The sequence below is a fragment of the Parasteatoda tepidariorum genome, chromosome 12, assembly GCF_982258835.1.
Source record: "Parasteatoda tepidariorum strain Cologne lab strain chromosome 12, Ptep-v5.0, whole genome shotgun sequence".
NCBI lineage: Eukaryota > Metazoa > Arthropoda > Arachnida > Araneae > Theridiidae > Parasteatoda > Parasteatoda tepidariorum.
In genome coordinates this window covers 30,511,857-30,532,213 of record NC_141766.1, presented here as the reverse complement: position 1 = coordinate 30,532,213, position 20,357 = coordinate 30,511,857, and the positions used below count along the sequence as shown (strand labels likewise).

General features: G+C 26.0%; 1 protein-coding gene across 3 annotated transcripts in view; it reads right to left on the bottom strand.

Annotated features, from left to right (window-relative positions):
- LOC107440894 (latrophilin Cirl) overlaps positions 1-20,357 on the bottom strand; it is a 175,575-nt gene that overhangs the window by 116,071 nt on the left and 39,147 nt on the right. For all 3 annotated transcript variants that reach the window (XM_071188379.2, XM_071188381.2, XM_071188380.2), the window contains exon 2: positions 1,019-1,096. The gene's annotated coding sequence lies outside the window, so the exon portion shown is untranslated. The remainder of the gene's footprint in view (positions 1-1,018; positions 1,097-20,357) is intronic.

The window sequence follows — 20,357 nt, the reverse complement described above, 5'->3', positions numbered from 1 at the left end:
AAAATTCAATTTTATAAGATTGTTTTTAAAAATCGAAATCTCGTCATAAGACCGTGCCTTTGACTAGAACAAATAGGTTTTGTTATTTTAATAAAAAAAAAGTTTTTGGAAGGTTTTGAAACAGTATTTACAAATAGCTCGTCTTGCCGTTTTATTTACTGAAGTTATCAGATACAATACTACAAATATTGCTTTATATTTTAATCTCCCAAAGGAAAAATAGTTTCAAAACTTCTGATAAATCATAGAATGAAACGTATAACTTATTAAAATTGTTCGTAAATATTAAATTAATTATCTAAAATCATTTTTTACAAATAAAAGTATATATATATATATAATCTATCAAACCTTGTTGTGTTTTGCCACCTATATGGTACCCACGTTAAAAATAATTATTAGAGAATTTAAATACATTACGCAACACAAGGTTTCTTTTTTTTGGAAAAAGAATAGAATGATGAAATATTTTTTTAATTTTGACGAAATTAGTTTCCTCGAAAGAAGGACGATAGTTACTTCTTCAGTTTGACAAGATTTTTGCTGGGAGCATATACTAGGAAACGGCTTCGTCAAAAATGAAGAAAGTTTCGAGGTATTTGAAAATCCATTTCTTACAGTGCGATTAATATTCATACCTAAAAATAAATAAATGTGTGTACTATCGAAAATTGACGAATTCTGTCTTCTTCACCAGTGAAGAAGGCAGGGCTGAAAATATTTAAACCTATTTGGAAAGTTTGAAGTGTTTTCCAACAATTATCTTTTAACTGTTTTCATCCGCAACCAAACAAGTTTTGACTTTTTCAATCTCTTCTTCCTTACTAGTGAGTTGTTATACTTCGATAGTTCTTTTATTTTTCCCCAACTTTATAAATTTATGACTTCTGATGTGAATTTTGTGTTACTTCATTTTTGAAAAGGAAAAGGATTCGAAAAATATACATTAAGAGCAGTCATTACAAAACACCTGCATTTCTTTTAATACATGAGATATTAATTAAAATTTAGTACTTACCAACAATGAGTCTATAACTACAGGGAGGTTTTCTATATCTTCAATAAGATGAAGACTATATTTTTCAGTAATCAAACCCTACAATAAATACGATGTAATAAATTAGAATTCTAGAATAAATTCATTCATACAAATATTTTAATCTGTTCATAAAGTCAAACTGAAAATCATATACTGATATGATTATAACAAATTAATATGTAATAGTAACAAACTTCATTCAAAACGCCATTTTGTTACAATTATCTCATGGTGACGGATTTAAAGTCATGACGAAATTAATCTAATTTCTGCGAAAAGTCTAATTGATATCCATATATTGATTTGATTATAACAAATTAATATGTAATAGTAACAAACTTTATTCAAAACTCCATTTTGCAACAATTATCTAATGATGACGCATTTAAAATCATGACGAAATAAATCTAATTTCGGAGAAAAGTCAAACTGATATCCATATATTGATATGATTATAACAAATTAATATGTAATAGTAATAAACTTCATTCAAAGCGCCATTTTGTTACAATTATCTCATGGGGACGCTTTTAAAGTCATGACGAAATTAATCTAATTTCTGCGAAAAGTCAAACTGATATCCATATATTGATATGATTATAACAAATTAATACAGAACCATCAGCTTTGAGAAACCACCTTTGTCATTCATGGAAAAATCAATCGCAAGCTGTTAAAATTTTTTTTTATAAATTAATAAGATGCCTATCTATTTGAATTAGCCAAAGTCTCTTGGATTATCTAGCCTTTGAAGGAAGGCATTTTGTTACATATATATATATATATCTTCGAAAATATTATGATACTTGAAAATGGGTGTAACATAAACAGACGGCATAAAGTAAGCGATCTCAGTTAGCAACTAAATAAAACAACAGTAGCTCTCGGCTTCCTCTAAATATAGCTGATGAGTTTTTCACCACATCTTTAAGCAATTACTGCGTTAAAAGTAAGCAGAAAAAGTTACACAGTTTTGTCAAACCACAAATTTGGAAAGATCATCGACGTCAAGTAGGTTAGATAATAAAAGCTGCTTCAGCTTAAGAAAAAGAAAGGCAGCATAATGGAAGTTTATTAATTTTTTTATTCAAGATTAATTAATGCATTAAATGTAGGACAATCAGTATCATTAATTCATTGTTCTTAATTTCCTTCAGGTTTCGCTTTTTGTATTAGGACAAATTTTTTTGTCACAAAATTTCTTAAAAAGCTTTGTTTTGAATCATTATTATTCCATTTATTTCTATTTCATTTTATTTTGGATCATTATTATTTATAAGAATTAATTAACACAAATATTTAGTAGCTCATGTTTTCTTAATGTTCGTGTTTTTCTTTCTCAGTAATTCATTTCTACGAAGAGGACGAACTTTTGAAGAAATTAGACTTTCATATTTGATAATTTGTTATTTTTAATAATTATATCACCATGGAACAGTTGCCGAGACGTCAACTTTCGAATGTGAGGAATTTGCTCCTTCAATTGTTTGTTATCTCCGAACAAGCTGGGAGTTCTTAAGTTTTTTTTTTTTTACTCCATGTTAAGCAACAAAAAAATATATAAATAAGGCTATAGACGGACTAAAAAATAAAGAAATCCTAACCTAAGAGTTTAAATATTTGTGTAAGAGTCGTGCGTTCTCCAGTGTTATTTTTTTAAAAATCTAATTTCAGATTCTTAAAAGACATACAAATTAGACCATAGGCTGACTAAAGAATATACTAATCCAAACCTAAGAGTTATGAATAACTGTTTAAGAGTCAGGAGTGTTCCACTATTTTTTTTTATCTAATTTTAAATTACTAAAATCTATGCAAATAAGCCTATAGCCTCAATAAAGTTTATACAAATCCTAACCTAAGTGCCACGAATGTCTGTTACAAATTACAACAGTTATAAAAATAACATTATTTAAACATGTGATTTTTACCGAAAGACATACTCTCAAATGTTAACGCAATTGCTTCTTCACTTCTTTGTTATCTTCGAGCAATCTAGGAGTTCCCCAGTATTTTTGCTAATCACATTTTAATGATTAAAAAATTTATAAATAAGATAAAGATGATAAGGCTATAGGCTGACTAAAGAACATAAAAAATCACAACCTAACAGTTATGAATAACTGTTTAAGAGTCATGAGTTTTCAAGAAATTTTTTTAATCTCATTTTAAGTGACTAAAAATATATAAATAAGACTATAACCTGATTAAAGAATATATAAATTCTAACCTAAGAGCTGTGAATAACTGTTACAAAACTACAACAGTAATAAAAATGACATATTATTCGCTAAAAGCGTTATATTCTTTGAAAGCAAAGCCTTCAAAATATAGCTTTTAAAGTCATTTACTGTGAGAAATCTTAACTTTACCACATTATACCTCTTTTTCAAAACTATAGATTTCAATCACAGTTTGAATAATTAAACTACGAGAAAAGAGAATTGATTTAGCTAAATTTAAACCCGAACTTTTGAATAATATCAACAGTCTTTGTTAATTCATGGATTCAAATTACATTTTAAATCTACAAGCATCTCAATTTCAACGCCATTCAACTTCCACGCCAGGTATGTTAGAGAAAACTCCAATTCAACTCGCCCACGGTTCATCTTAAATCACGCAGATGGCGCTAAAATAAGTCGTTCACACTACTAAAAGTGCGAATTTGTGCCATAACTGTCGGTGTTCTAGAATAAATGTCCTTTATACCCTTCTACCACGATGAATTTTACCCGTCTGCAAATGGAGTATTTATTGTGAATGGGAACCCTATTTGGAAAATAAAGTGTCTTTTTTGATGCATTTGGAGAATTCTTTTTTCTTACTCTAGCTGTACCTAACCCATTAGGTTGTGGCTAATCACAGAAGATTCGAGGAGGGTAAATCGAATTAAAGCCAACTGTAGTTCCAAAAGAAGAACATAAGATATGCCAGGAACTATAAATGACTGCCCTAGTCTTCTAATGGATTGAGTCTCAGTTTAGGGCAATTGGATTAAGATTTGCTGATCTGTTATTCGAACGAATATTTTCACTTGCCACTAAAGAAAAATGTACCTTGTAAATTTTCCATTAGCTGGAAAATATTTTTTTGCAAAAGACTTGGAAGTTACACTGAGTACTAGGTATTTTACCGGAACCTTTTTTTTTCTTCCAAAGAGTCTTTGAGGAAAGTTCACTTAATTTTATCAATACAACTGGCAATTAAGTTGAAAGCTGGTGCGCGCAAAAATAATTTTTTTTCAAACGAAAATTCTTCCTTGTTAAATGTTTGCATTTCCACCTAAGAATTATGTTTGAATGATTCGAAAGTATTTAAAATATTTAGATTGTTTTTTTTTAAAAAATTAAGCTAGTTACTTCCGTAACGTTTATTAGGACTTTATATCTCTGTTTATTTCAAGTTTACGAAACTTTCTATGAATAAATAATAAAGTTTTTAGAGAAATTACCATAAAATTTCTAGAAAAAGTGAAGAAATGCTAATTATTAATTTTTATTTACCGTAATTTGAACTCTTAGAAGCTTAGAAGCATTAAACATTTTATATACAAATTTAAAAGTTTTTTTCCTCACAGTGCATTAAAATTTTAAAACGCAACACTTTTACTTGTTCGAAATAATTTAAATTAAATAGGAGGAAATATTTCGTAATAAATTTAAAGAATTTTTTATGAAATTTACTTGCTTCTGTAAAAAAAGTTTGGTTTAAGGTTAAAGGCTTTTTTAATCAAATTTTTCTAGTTATATTGACCTAAATGGAACTTTTAAGAAATAAAAATACCTTCTTGAAGTATTTTAATAACTCTAAAGATTAGTTTTACGTGAAAAATAGAACTATGGAATCTTATTAATGTCAAAGAAAAATGTAAAGTAGATATAAAATATGACTTAAGTTTTTTTAAACCTGACTTTTAGGTAACGATGACTGCTGATTTTTAGATAACAATAACAGTTAAAAACTTAAATGAAATTTTTAGGAAAACTTTCAATATTTTTAGGAAGATCTTTATTAACATTAGAGATTAATTTTTCTTTAAAATACAACTAATAAAATGTAATTTATACTCATCATTCAAATCTTATCAATTCTTTTAAATGTAAGATAGGTATAAAAAAAATTCTGATTTTTATATAATAGTGACAGATGAAAACGTAAATGAAGTTTTTAGGAAAGCTTAAAATATTTTTAGGAAGACATTTTAAACTCTAGAGATTCATTTTTCTTTGAAAAAAAAAAAAAACAAACTAATGAAATGTAGTTAATACTCATTATTTAAATCTTATTAACGTCAAATCACTGAAAAAAAAGTGTAAGATAGGTATACATTAAAAAAAAGTAAAAAAAAAAATTTTCCGATTTATAGATAACAATGACAGTTGAAAATTTTATTTAAGTTTTAAGGAAATCTTAAAATACTTTTTGGAAGATATTTATTAACACTACAGATTTTGTTTTTAAAAGCCAGGGCTAATGAGGTGTAATTTATGCTCATCGTTTAAATCTTATCAATCTCAAATCGCTAAAAAAAGTAAGATAGATATATAAAAAAAAGTCTGATTTATCGATAACAGTGACAGTTGAAAACTTAAATGAAGTTTTCAGGAAATCAAAATCAATGACAAATCTCTAAAATAAATGTAGGTATAATAAATAAATAAATAAAATAAAATAATTTTAGTCTGATTTTTATATAACAATGACTCTATAGATAAATTAGTAGGGAATTACGCACTATTAAATACACGCATTAATAACTCGCATTAATAAAACGCATGAAAAAATTAAACAATATTTAAAGAAAAAAAGGTCGGTTGAAAAAAAAAGTCTGATAACAGTGATAATTGAAGACTTAAGTGAAGTTTTTAGGAAATCAAAATTAATGACAAATCTCTAAAATAAATGTAGGTATAATAAATAAATAAATAAAAAATAAATAAATTTTAGTCTGATTTTTATATAACAAGGACTCTATAGATAAATTAGTAGGGAATTACGCACTATTAAATACACGCATTAATAAAACGCATGAAAAAATTAAACAATATTTAAAGAAACACCGGTTGAATAATTCAAATAAGCACGCGCAAGGTCTTAAAAAGCAAAGAAAAAAAAACAGACATCGACTGATTATTGATAGAAAAAAGAAATAATGAAAAAAAAAAGTTAAGAAGAGGACATATGTTTAAAAGAAAGAGTATCGAGAAAATCTAATTGACGAGCCAACGTGAGCTGAATAATTTTCACAATGCAAAAATTGAAAAAATGTGATTGATATCTTCTTAGCATTTAACTGAAGCGATTTCTTTTCCTTCTTTTTCATTTAGACGTTCATTATTGCATCATAATTGTCATCATTATGGGGAGCGTATCAAAATTTACTTATTGCTTTAAAGAAAAATTAAGAATAAGAGTTTTAATAAATATATTGGTTCCTCTAATTGCATGCTCATTATAATCAGAAAATTAGAATCACCCGAGGCAAATATAATTGGAGCAAGAATCATTTAAATTTAAATATTGCTCGTTGCTTTTCTTGTTTTGGCCTTGTAACAAGACCTTTGGCTTGTTAAGTCTTTCAGAGAAATACCACATAAATAAAAATTTAAATGAATAATTAACTTCACTTTTAGCGCAGTTTTAAATTATTTTCTGATGATTTCGCCTTTTATTTAATGTTTTTTTAAAAATGAAACAGTATTTTACTGTTTCATTTGTCAAATTAAAAATCTTTTTAGAAACAAAATTAAATTAATTGGATTTTTTTTCTGTATTTGCGGCAAAGTTATTTATACGCATATTTTAATTTTTTTTTTTACATTAATCAATACATTATAATGTTTAAATCGAAAGGGGATATATGTTATATCTTTAAGCCACAGTATCACGCGGAAGAGGATACTGCAGCTCAATGATTTTAATAAAATTACTGTTTTGTTTGCCAAAATAAATAAATAAATAAAAAAATCATTTAAGAAACAAAATTAAATATATTGCTTTTTTTTGTTCTACCTTTAACAACGAATGTTTTTATTGTCTTATTATTATTATATTATCAATATATAGTGATCAGTAAATTCTATGGATGAAATTAAGAAGTCTATATATGGAATAGCGTAGTGCTTCAGTATCACATTGAGTACATTGTAGCCGCAACGAGTAACAGTTTTTTGACTGTTTACTTTTGATCTTCACATTTCGATTTTACAAGTTTTAATTTACGGTTATTTTACAACCGTCGTTGAACAGCCGACCCAATTTTGGGTTTACGACCACTAATGTCCAACTCCGTAGCATTGTAATTTTGAACCAATCCAGAAGACAAGGAAACTCCTGGATCAGTACTCCCAGAGGTGCGATTTGTTATGAGAACATGGAGGACTTTGTGAGTAGACAGATTTAATGCGCATCATTCACCGTTTACTAAACGGGGAGTCTTCGACAGGTGGGGATCGAACCCATGACCGCTTGGACACGGGCTCAGTGCCCTACCAGCCAGGTTATCTCGGCCCTATTTACGGTGATTGAAATATTTTAAAACAGCTACGAAATTATATCACATATCATAAAACAATATTTTATTGTTAATTTTACCAAAATCATTATTAAAGCCCTTAAGTAAAAACTATTGAGCGTTTTGGTGCTTCCATAGAACCAAAAAACATGGTGCGTTTTACCATACTCTAGTAGTTTTGTTAATACTTTTTTTTCGCAGTGTGAAAAAAAAAAACATTTAACAAGTTTAAACATTTTTAAACTTGAGTGTGCCCTTAAGAGTAATAAGTAAGTTAGTTGCACTGACTCTGTTTTCGAGTATTTTGAACCATAATATCGTTCATTTTTGTTGCAACCTTAATAGGATGCCAAATTGAACCATATTATTGTACTTCCTAAACTTAAATAACGATAAACGAACTTAAAACTGAAACGCGGTTCTATTCAGCACCTTATTAATAAGATTGTAACAAATACAGCTGATTTAAAAATCGAAGCACGATATTATGGTTTAAGGTACGAATATTATGGCTCTAAATAGAATCAGATTTTTTGAGAATGTAATCTAGTCTAAGAATAACTCTATAAACAAAACCGCAGCTGTTCAAAATATTTGAAACGGAAAGTACTGCAATAATAGTACCAATAATTAAGCAATATCTAACTTTAGGATAAAAATAAGCTATTTAACAAACAACTTGCATTTAGTCTTTAATTAATAAATAAACCTTTGTTTTATAACATCTAAAAAACAAACAATTTAATTATTTGAAAATACTAATGTTAACTATTATTAATTATTCCTAACTTAAAATAACGAATACACTTGAAATGCTGCAAACAAATTCGTAAATTAATAATTTTTTTTAAAATTAATTAAATAATTAACATCAAATAGTTTTCTTCTTTCAGATTTCAATAAGTTAATTCAAAAAATGAGAGAATTTTATTTTTGGAGTTTATAGTCGACATATTAGATTAAACTCGTTAAAATTTATAAAGAATTTTGTTCAAGTCCACTTATTTCATTTCTTTCTTAAAAAACAACACATTCTTTAAATATGTTAGTTACTCATTTAAGCAATTTACTTCATTTTAAGTAAATTTAACATAAAGTAATAAAAAGCTACAGCAAAGAAGAAATGGAAAAATATATGCGAGGTTTTTAACGAGGCGGTATACAATTTCTTGTTTTAACAACAACTTCAATTTAGAGAAGTTGAATTAAACTTTTTGTCACATTAAATTTCAAACTTCTCTTTGTCGGAAACTGATTAAAAACGAGGACATTTTTTATATGTTCAAAAATCATAAAAGTATGGAATATGCGGGGTTAGAACAATGAAAATTTCGCAATAAAACAATCATTTGTAAAATGTTTACAACGATAAGTTGTAACGAATTTGGCGTATTGTTGTCATCACTTTCGGTATTGAGGTAAATTAAGATTTTTTACAGAGCGTTTTTCATTTACGTTATCACTGTAATAGTTTCATTTCTTTTTTTCTTCATTTTTGTTTGTTTACAGTTGACAACACATATTTTCCTGTGCATCAGAATATCAATTTAATGACTTTATTGCAAAAACATCTCGTTTAAAAAACAGGCACATTTTTGGTAATATATTCGCAATAATTTCGAAAAATTGTCATTTTGTAAGTTTTATAGAATATTTTTGCACTATAATTGCATTCCTCAATTTAAAAATGTATTTAGTTTAACTCAGCACCAAAAATTGATGGATATCATGCACCGAAGTTTTTTACAGTTTACCTAAGAATCAGTAGTCATTGTTATTTAAAAATTCAACTGAGAAAACTATTTCTTTATCTTTTTCATATCAACTTTTTTTTCCAGTTTTTTGATGTTAATGAAATTAAAATTATTGGAATAAATTACACTAAATTAGTCCTGTTTTTCAAATAAAACTCTAATTTTAAAACTTAAAAAAAAGCACCTTCCAAAAAATATTTTAATATTCCCTAAAAACTACATGCATGCTTTAAGCAGAATTATTTCCTTCAGCGTGAAATTATTCATAATTTTTCTTTTGAAATTATTTATTTACATTTTTTTTGTTAAGCATTTAAAAATATTTTTCTTTTGAATAGTTAACTTTTGCTATGGGAATATTCCACCCTCTGAAATTGAAATTAAATATAAATTAATAAAAACTAAGAGAATTCCTAAAAGCTCGAAAATGAAATGTAATGATGGAAAATAAATAATAAATAATTTAGGACTTCAACTATCGTAGTTAATATGTAAAAAATTTTGGTGTTTAGTTGCCACCATTTCTGGTGTTAAAGTATACTAAAATTGTTTACAGTGCAAATTTTATTAATTGCTTACAGTGTCAATTTTATATAATTTTTTGCAACTATAACTGCATTTCTCAACTTAAAAATGGATTTAGTTATGCATCAAAATTATTTACAGGTTAGCAAAAGCTAGTTGTTTCATAAATAGGTTCGTTATAGTAGTAAAAAAGTATTAGCCTTACTAATTCCTAAGACTAAGTATGGAAAACTCATAAATTAAAAATTTCATTACGCTATTCATTTTGTGTACTATTTATTGATTACAAAATCAGTAAATATTAGTCAGGTATACTAACTTGTAAGGGAAATACCATTTACAGGTTAGCAAAAGCTAATTGCTCAATAAATAGGTTCGTTATAGTAGTAAAAATGTATTAGCCTTACTAATTCCTAAGACTAAGTATGGAAAACTCATGAATCAAAAATTTCATTACGCAATTTTTTGTGTACTATTTATTGATTACAAAATCAGTAAATATTAGTCAGGTATACTAACTTGTAAGGGAAATACCATTTACAGGTTAGCAAAAGCTAATTGCTCAATAAATAGGTTCGTTATAGTAGTAAAAATGTATTAGCCTTATTAATTCCTAAGACTAAGTATGGAAAACTCATAAATTAAAAATTTCATTACGCTATTCATTTTGTGTACTATTTATTGATTACAAAATCAGTAAATATTAGTCAGGTATACTAACTTGTAAGGGAAATACCATTTACAGGTTAGCAAAAGCTAATTGCTTAATAAATAGGTTCGTTATAGTAGTAAAAAAGTATTAGCCTTACTAATTCCTAAGACTAAGGATGGAAAACTCATAAATCAAAAATTTACATTATACTATTTATTTTGTGGACTATTTATTGATTGCAAAATCAGTAAATATTAGTCAGGTATACTAACTTGTAAGGGAAATGCCATTGCGATGCGAAACCTTATCTTTTTAAATTGTTGCTTATCAGTTTATGGATATTTGCTGCTTACTCTTACGCAAAAATATTTGTTTTCTTCATAATCTATGAGCTTTGTTTATTTATTTTAGGTTTATCTTCAAAATTTCCGGTTTTAGGTAAATTTGGATTGACTGTACGAAACAGATGTATAAAGCAGCTTGTAAATAAATATTTAGAGCAGAATAATATTTAGAAGGATATTTAAGTTCTTCAATAAAAGAATATTTTCATCGGCATTAATTCACGCATTTTAAGGAAAACGATCTAGTATTTTTCTTCTTCTTCTAGGAATCGATTTGTTATTTAAACTTAACATTATGCAAATTATTTTCGTAATAGATAAAATTCTTAATATTTTAAGAATTATTTATTTATTTTAATAGATCTCCTTAAAATATTTTTCTAAGAGGTAATTCACATAAATGGTAAAAATATAGAGCGTATTGCATCTACTCGTAAGTGTTTGGAAAAGGCCTTCATAAACTTAAAAAAGCATTTTACTCTAACAATTAGATCTTTTTAAGGTGATTTCTTTAACAATTTATATAAAATTTATTTAAAAAAAAAAGACTTATTCCACATCAAAAGTATTTTCATTTCATCATTTAGAATAATTTTTTTTGTTTGTTACATAAGAATATTATTTATTCTTTTAAAAAAATCATTCCTGTTTTTAAAAAAAGGATCTATTTTCTTTTCTATTAAAAAAAATAATATCTACTTATTCTACACAAAAGTATTTTCATTTCATCGTTTAGAATCATTTTATTTCTATTTATTACGTAAGAACACTTTTTTCTTCACATAAGTAATTCAGAAAATAACTAATGAACAATTTCTTCAACATTTTAAAATCATAATTTCGGTGTTACAGTTTGGAATTTATAAATATACTATAACATGCTTAAAAAAATACTTTTTCTTCACAGTAGACAAGTTAAAAAAATGTTGACATGTTTCGATTTACGTTTTGTCCTGACGAGAAATGTTGTGCTTTAGGAGCTCGTAACGCGTCTATCTTTTTCCCATCTCTGCTTTGGGATTGTTTTTACTACAATTATATTTTTCCTTTTAGTTTTTCTTGTATTATTCGTTATATCAAAGCAACTAAATTTGAAATGAGTCTGAAATATGATGTTCTGAATGTGACGGAGTTTTAACTATGTTTTTAAAGATTAAAAAATCTTTTGTTTCAAAAATTCAATACGCATTTTATTTTTTAAGTTTTTAAATATTTTTTATTTTAAAATCCTTTTTTAAACATCAAAGCACTAACTGCATTACTTCAAAAAAAAAAAAAAAAAAAAAAAAAAAAAGAAAAAAACACATGTCTAAAAATGCAGATAATTATTTTTCCTTTCAGTAGACATATTTTCTTAATTTTTGAAGCATTTTTCAAAAGCAAAAAAGCTAAGTTTTGTAAAATGGAAATATAAAATTTGAAAATAAAAAAAGGAAGGAAAGAAGAGAAAAAGAAAAGAAAAGAAAGGAAAAAGGTAATTTTGAGCGGTTTTGAATGTGACAGAGTTTTAACTATGTTTTTAAAGATTAAAAATCTTTTGTTTCAAAAATTTAACACGCATTTTATTTTGTAAGTTTTAAAATATTTTTTATTTTAAAATCCTTTTTAAACATCAAAGTACTAACTGTATTATTTTAATAAAAAAGAGAAAAAAAAACGCATGTCTAAAGATGTAGATAATTATTTTTCTTTTCAGCAGACATATTTTTTTAATTTTTGAAGCATTTTTCAAAAGCAAAAAAGCTAAGTTTTGTAAAAAAAAAAAGTATAGAAAGGAAAATAAAGAAAGGAAAGGAAAGAAGAGAGAAAAAAAAGAAAAAAGGTACTTTTGAGTGGTAAGAATAGTTTAAAAAGCGGAAGGTTAAATAATATTCTAAAAAGAAGAAGGTTAAAAAATAGTCAAAGAATTTGTTGAATACATTAAACAAAATTCAGCGTTGGAATAATAATAATTACAATAATAAAAGATCCACGTATTTTGGAAACCATATTCACAAACTTTTAAATTAACTCACTTTCTTAGAAAATTTTCAAAGAAACTTCAAACCATAAAATAAAATACCTCCGAACAATTGCAAATGTGTTTACGCTATAGCGAAAACAACCTGTCACGTTTTTTTCGTTCTTTGGAACGCAATACTACGTTTTTTCTTCATATAAAAAAAATATTTCCTTAAAAATGCGGTATTATTTTTCACATTTATATATGGTTCTTCAGAAATCGATGGACTATCGTCAAGGTAAAAATATTTCTTTTTCTTCTCATAAAAATTCCCCATATTACCTAAGTCCAGTACTTCTTACACGATCCAATATCATTTTTTTTCCCCGCTCGCTTATTCCGCGCCTACTATTTCCGCTTTTTTTTTATTGGATGCATCTGTTGCTTTTCGCAGGCGAAAAATCACAGCATAAACTCCTCTTCTTTCTGTTTTCTATGACCAAAGGGCAAGGTATAGGGGGGGGAGATAAAAAAAGGGTGCAGATCTCTCTACTTTAAAGAAGCATCTCAAGCATCCCCCAAAAAGCACATCACAAAACGTTTCGCCCTCGGATCCCGCAACTTTCTCCGTGCTTAGAATTACCTCTGCCAGCCATGGACTTGGTCATAAAATGCGCTGGATTAAGGTCATTGTAACCAAACTGAAGTTAGGAGTTGCGGTGAGTAGACAGCACAGGTGAGTCATGACCTATCCCCCCCCCCTGCCTCAGTTCTCTTTGTGACCCAACTCCCCATTATGTATCACCCCCACCGCCCCTTAGAACCGCCCGTCTTTTATCCTAAACCGCCTATTCTGAAACTGTTTTTTAGGCCACATAGTCTGCCACAACAATTCGGGATTGCAGTAGAATGGACAGTTGGGGTGGTTGTAAAATAAAAATAATAAAAAAAAGAAAAAGTCTGCAATCAAAGCTATTGCGTACCCAGTGTTTTCGCATACTTTATTCGCATGAGTATGGACTAGGAAATAAATAGCCCCCGTTCAAGATTGAAAGTTTTCAATTTTTCATTCAACCCCACCAATTTAGAGACTCCCGCTTTCCGGGTCGCAATTCGGCGATCCTGTTTTATTTTAACCCTTTCACATATTGGCTTCCCTAAATGAAAAGGGGGCCCCGCAACCATAAAAAACTATTGCACGAATACGCAAATTCGCCCGGTGAATTTTTAATGAATTGTATGTATATGATGTATAGTTACATTTTGAAAAGGGGAAACTGCGTAGGTTATTTCGCTCCCTGAATTTTTGTTATTTTGTTTACATTATGTTATTATTTGCACTTTCAAAATTCGACACAAGTGTTTAAAAATATAATAATTAAGACAACAAGTACACCTGACTAGCAGGGATATTTTATAATTCCTTCATTTGTTTCTATGAATTTTTGTATGTTATTTTATACTTTGCTCTTTCAAAATGCGAAACAAGTGTTTGACAAAATAATAATTTGTATACAAAATACTTTAAAAAAAGGGCACTAAACTGACTTAAATACTTTATAGTTCCTTCATTTGCTTCCATGATTTTCTGTAATTAATTTTTTTGACCGTTATTGTATAATTTGCATCTTCAAATTTCGAAACAGATGTTCAGAAAATAAAAATTTAAACAAAAAGTACACCAAACTAGCAGGCGTAATATATAATTCCTTTATTCGTTTTCATAAAATTCTGTAATTATTATTTTTGTACGTTATTTTATAAGTGTCTTAAAAAGAGCCATGGTAGTCAGGGGATTGAACGTTCGCCTTCCTATGAGGTGAATAGGGTTCGAATCCCAGTGATGGCTGGTCGATACGAATTCCGCACGCGGCTCGCACTAACCACAGTGCTGACGTGACGTAAAATATCCTCAGTGGTAGACGGATCATGGGTTAAAGTCTATTTGCAGTCAGGCTAACCATGGGAGGTTTTTGCGGCTTTTCTCTCCATATAACGGAAATGCGAATTAGTTGCATCAAAAGTCCTCCAAGAAGATAAATTTATCCCAATACTTGATCCAAGAGTTCCCTCGTCTTCTGGATTAGGATCAAAATTACAAGGCTACGGAGTTGAATACTACTAGTCGTAAACCAAAGATTGTGTTTGCTGTTCAACGACAAAATCTCTTAAAACAATGATTTGAACAAAAAGTACGTCTAATTGGCGGATATACTTAATATTTCTCTCAGTAAAAAATTAAAATAAATGAATAGCTTTGTGTTTGAAAATTCAAATGCTTTATATTTTAAATACTAATTAATGAAGTAATTATAATTATTAAATATTTTTGAGTTTTTAATTATTAATACGTATTGAGAAAATTCAGAGCATATACCCAATACTGATTTTGTTTTAACTGAGAAATTTTTTTCCAGCATTTTTAAAAAAAATATGTATGTATTAAAGATTCATCTTTCTCAGCGCCCCAGAAATTACGTTTCTGTTATTCTCGATCTATTATTAAAATAATCACTTGCATCAAAATAACTTTATAACTCGTTTCTCTTTTAATCAAACAGTTCATCGTAGCGAAGTGATCGTACTATGGAAATGCAATGAAAATTTAACAGCTTCCTATCTAAAGGCATTCAGGGTATTTCAGTCAACCATAACTAAGCTTTGAATTCTGTAACAATCTAAAGCTTGACTGTATATCAATTTATGATGAACAGAAAGAAAAATGTACTAATTATCAAAGAAAGTAGTAATCTGTACATTTGCATCGCTATCATTGAACCTATTGTTCTATTCTATAACTCGTGATTTTTGATTAAATCAAATAGAATTTCAACTAATTCGCAACTTAAGACGATGTCATATTAAAAAAAAATAATAATAATCATACAAATTTGATATACAATGTACATAAACCGACTTTCTAAGAAAAAAAAATCATACAAATTTGATACACAATGTACATAAACCGACTTTCTAAGAAAAAAATAATAATAATCATACAAATTTGATACACAATGTACATAAACCGACTTTCTAAGAAAATAAAAAAAAAGAAAAAAAAATCATACAAATTTGATATACAATGTACATAAACCGACTTTCTAAGAAAATAAAAAAAAAATAATCATACAAATTTGATATACAATGTACATAAACCGACTTTCTAACAAAAAAAAAAAATTATCATACAAATTTGACATACAATGCACATAAACCGACTTTCTAAGAAAATAGCAGTCTGTGCACTGCGTCAGTAACATAGATAACGTATTATACAACTTGATGTTTTATTCTGTAACTCATACTTTTTAATTAAATCGGATAGAATTTCAATTAATCCTTGCAGTGAACATTAACTAACTTATTTATAATTATTAACTGATTTACTGATTTTACTGATTTAATGAATTAGGGTTTACACAGTGATAAACACCTTTCTTCTAACTTTAATATGGGCAAGTTTCAAATTTAATATTGTTAGCATTCATTTTCCACCGAATATTTTAAAAATCCTGACTTCGCATCTATGTTTATGCAATTATGTTCGTAAAAATTGTGGAGATTACGAACACACTAAAATAGTTTTACTCCTCTAAATTTTGCAGCCACTTTTTAAAATTTTTTTAGCATCGTATGAATCTTGATTTAGGTTACCTGAAAAATTTTTTACACTTAAAGGATTTATTAATTTATTACATAATAAAGCCAAAACAGATTTTTTTTTAAATTTTCATTTTTCATATATTTAATTTGGGTTGTTGAATATCAGAATGAAAAAAAAATGTCTAACACTGAAATAAACTATGATAATTATAATTACGTACTTTAATTATATTAATCATGTACAATTAATTAATTGAATTACATATTATGGGCTATATGTATCTTTGCTCACACCTGAATGAATAATCTGAATATTAGGCCACATAGCTATTAAGAGTGACTTATACTTTATTTAGGTTTTGTACCTTATTATATTATATTGCATACATACCTATTATAAGTAATAAGTATTTTTGCTCGTACCAGAATAAAAATATCAGAATATTAGGCCATCTTCAACTTATACTTCTTTGAAGTTCTGAACATTATTTATACATAATGATTATTTTCTGTATTAAGAACAAGTTTAGAAAAATATGTAAAACTGTTATGTTTTTGAAAACTATTTTATTGTAAATTACTGTATTTGTTTTATTTTACTGCATATTATTATAATTTTTAATTCTCATATCTATTTTGTATTTAATACTAATTATAAATTATAATAATTTTTTTTACAAATTTATTTTAAGATGTGCAGAACTTGTGTGCTAGATTTTTATTATTGATTTTGTAAATATTTTTTATCCATAATATGAAATTTAAATTAAATTTTTTTATTATACACCTTTTCCTTCGCCTCTGAGTAGAATTTTTATAAATTTATTTTAAGCGGTGCATTAATTTTACAGATTCTTAATTACGGTGCATAAATTTACTTAAGTGGTAAGCTTTTCATAAATTTAAGCTGTGCAGAGCTTGCGTGCTAGATTTTTATTACTTATTTAGTAAATATTTTGTATACTTAATACAACATTTTAATTAAATTTTTTAATGATATATCTTTGTCCTCTCTGTTACAGACTAGAACTTTTATAAATTTACTTAAGCAGTAAGTTCTTTATAAATTTAGGCCGTGCAGAACTTGCGTGCTAGATTTTACTAGATTTTTATTATTTATTTTGTAAATATTTTTTATCCCTAGTATAGCCTTCTAATTAAATTTTTTAATTAATTCTTTTAATTATATATCTTTCCCTTCCTCTGTCGCTGAGTAGTTAGAACTTCTATAAATTTATGATAAAAATAAAACATGTTCTAAAAGTTAAAATAATTATTTGCATAAAAGTTAAAAGATATATAAAAAATTAGTTAAATCAAAAAAAGTAAACAGCCAAATTTATAAAGCGATAATTAATATTTAAAAAAGCGCTTTATATAAGAAGAGTGAATTTTTTTAGGTATATTTAATATTTCGTCCTTTAATATTATCGTAACACTCTCAAAACTTTTGAATAAAAACGAAATACATTTTCGACATAATTTACTTTTATGAACATATATATTTCTACATAATTTACTTTTTATAATTTTTTTATAAACTTGAAATTTAATTTATCAATTTCTTTAAATAAATTTTTTCTACTCCATCAATAAGTAGATTTCATAAACTTTAAATTTATAAAATAAATAAAAAAATATCCTGAAGCTTAAATATTTATTTATATATAAAGTTAAAAAGAATTCATAAAAAATAGTTATTACTTAAAAAGAACGAATTAATTTATATATAAAAGTATAATTTCTTTTATAACTAACGAAATAAGTAAAAAAAAAAAGAATATTTTCTTAATATATTATTTAATGTCTTTTCATTTAATATTATTGCTATATGCTTAACGTTTTCGAACAAGAACCGAATATATTTCCGATACTTTTAATTCTTTTACACTGCTTACAAAAACTCATACGGGGTTAAGCGAAGTATTAAAGTTAAGCGAAGCATTTCGAAGTAAAAAGTTAAAATGTGTGAACCAAATAAATTTGGTTACTGTTTGAAAATACAAAGAGACCACTACAATTAGTGACAATTTCAATAATAATAAAGCGGAAAAAAAGAAAGAAAGAGAAAAAGATAGTATCTCAAGAAATAATAAAATATCAAATTTTAAATTTTTGAAAAATCAGAAATTTAAAATTTTTTTTAAATATTTTTATTCCACTTCATCAATAAGTAGATTTTATAACTTCTAAATTTATATATAAAAAAAACATTCTAAAGTTTACACAATTATTTATATATAAAGTTAAAAAGAATTTACAAAAAATAGTTAAGAAACAAATTAATATATTAAAGAATAATTTATTTTACAACAAACGAAACAAATAAAAAAACTTGCTTTAATATATTATTTAATACCCTTTCCTTTAATATTATTGCTATACTCTTTGAATAAAAGCCGAATATGTTTCCAATCCATTTTAATTTTTTTATACTCCTAACGTTCTATAAAAACAAAGATAACAAATGTTCGTTTAGGATTAAGCGAAGCATTAAAACCATTTTAAAGTAAAAAGTTAAAAAGTATGAACTAAACGTATTTGGTTACTGTTTGAAAATATAAACGGACCACCACAACTAGCGACAATTTCAATAATAATAAAGGAAAAAAAAAGAAAGAGTAAAACATAGTATCACAAGAAAAAATAAAACATCTTAAAATCTTAAATTTAAACAATTATTTATAATATTATTATTGGTATTTATAATTGTTATTTATAATGTTATTTATAAAATTATTATTGTTATTTATAATGTTATTTACAATATTATTATTGTTATTTATAATTGTTATTTATAATGTTATTTATAACATTATTATTGCTATTTATAATTGTTATTTATATTGTTATTTATAATATTATTATTGTTATATATAACTGTTATTCATATTGTAGTTTGTAATCATTATTATTCATAATTGTTATTAATTATTTATAATATTATTTATAATTCAAAAAATTATTCACAATTATTAAGTTAAAAAAAATTATAAAAATAGTCATTATCTAAAAGGAACGAATTACATATAAAAGAATAATTTCTTTTATAAGTAACGAAACAAATAAAAAAAAAACTTTTTTTAATATATTATTTAATACCCTTTCCTTTAATATTATTGCTATACTCTTCAAATAAAAGCCGAATATGTTTCCAATACATTTTTTTTTATACTCCTCACCTTCTTTAAAACAAAGATAACAAATGCTCGTTTAGGGTTAAGCGAAGCATTAAAACAATTTTGAAGTAAAAAGCTAAAAAGTATGAACTAAACGTATTTGGTTACTGTTTGAAAATATAAGCGGACCACCACAACTAGCGACAATTTCAATAATAATAAAGGAAAAAAAAAGAAAGAGTAAAAGATAGTATCACAAGAAAAAATAAAACATCCTAAATTCTTAAATTTAAACAATTATTTACAATATTATTATTGTTATTTATAATTGTTATTTATAATGTTACTTATAATATTATTATTTATAATTGTTATGTATATTGTTATTTATAATATTATTATTGTTATTTATAATTGTTATTCATATTGTAGTTTGTAATTATTATTATTCTTAATTGTTATTAATTATTTATAATATTATTTATAATTCAAAAAATTATTTACTATTATTAAGTTAAAAAAATTTATAAAAATAGTTATTATCTAAAAGGAACGAATTACATATAAAAGAATAATTTCCTTTATAACTAATGAAACAAATTAAAAAAAATATTTTTTTAATATCTTATTTAATACCCTTTCCTTTAATATTATTACTATACTCTTCAAATAAAAGCGGAATATGTTTCCAATACATTTTTTTTTTATACTCCTCACCTTCTATAAAACAAAGATAATAAATGCTCGTTTAGGGTTATGCGAAGCATTAAATCCATTTTGAAGTAAAAAGTTAAAAAGTATGAACTAAACGTATTTGGTTACTGTTTGAAAATATAAACGGACCACCACAACTAGCGACAAT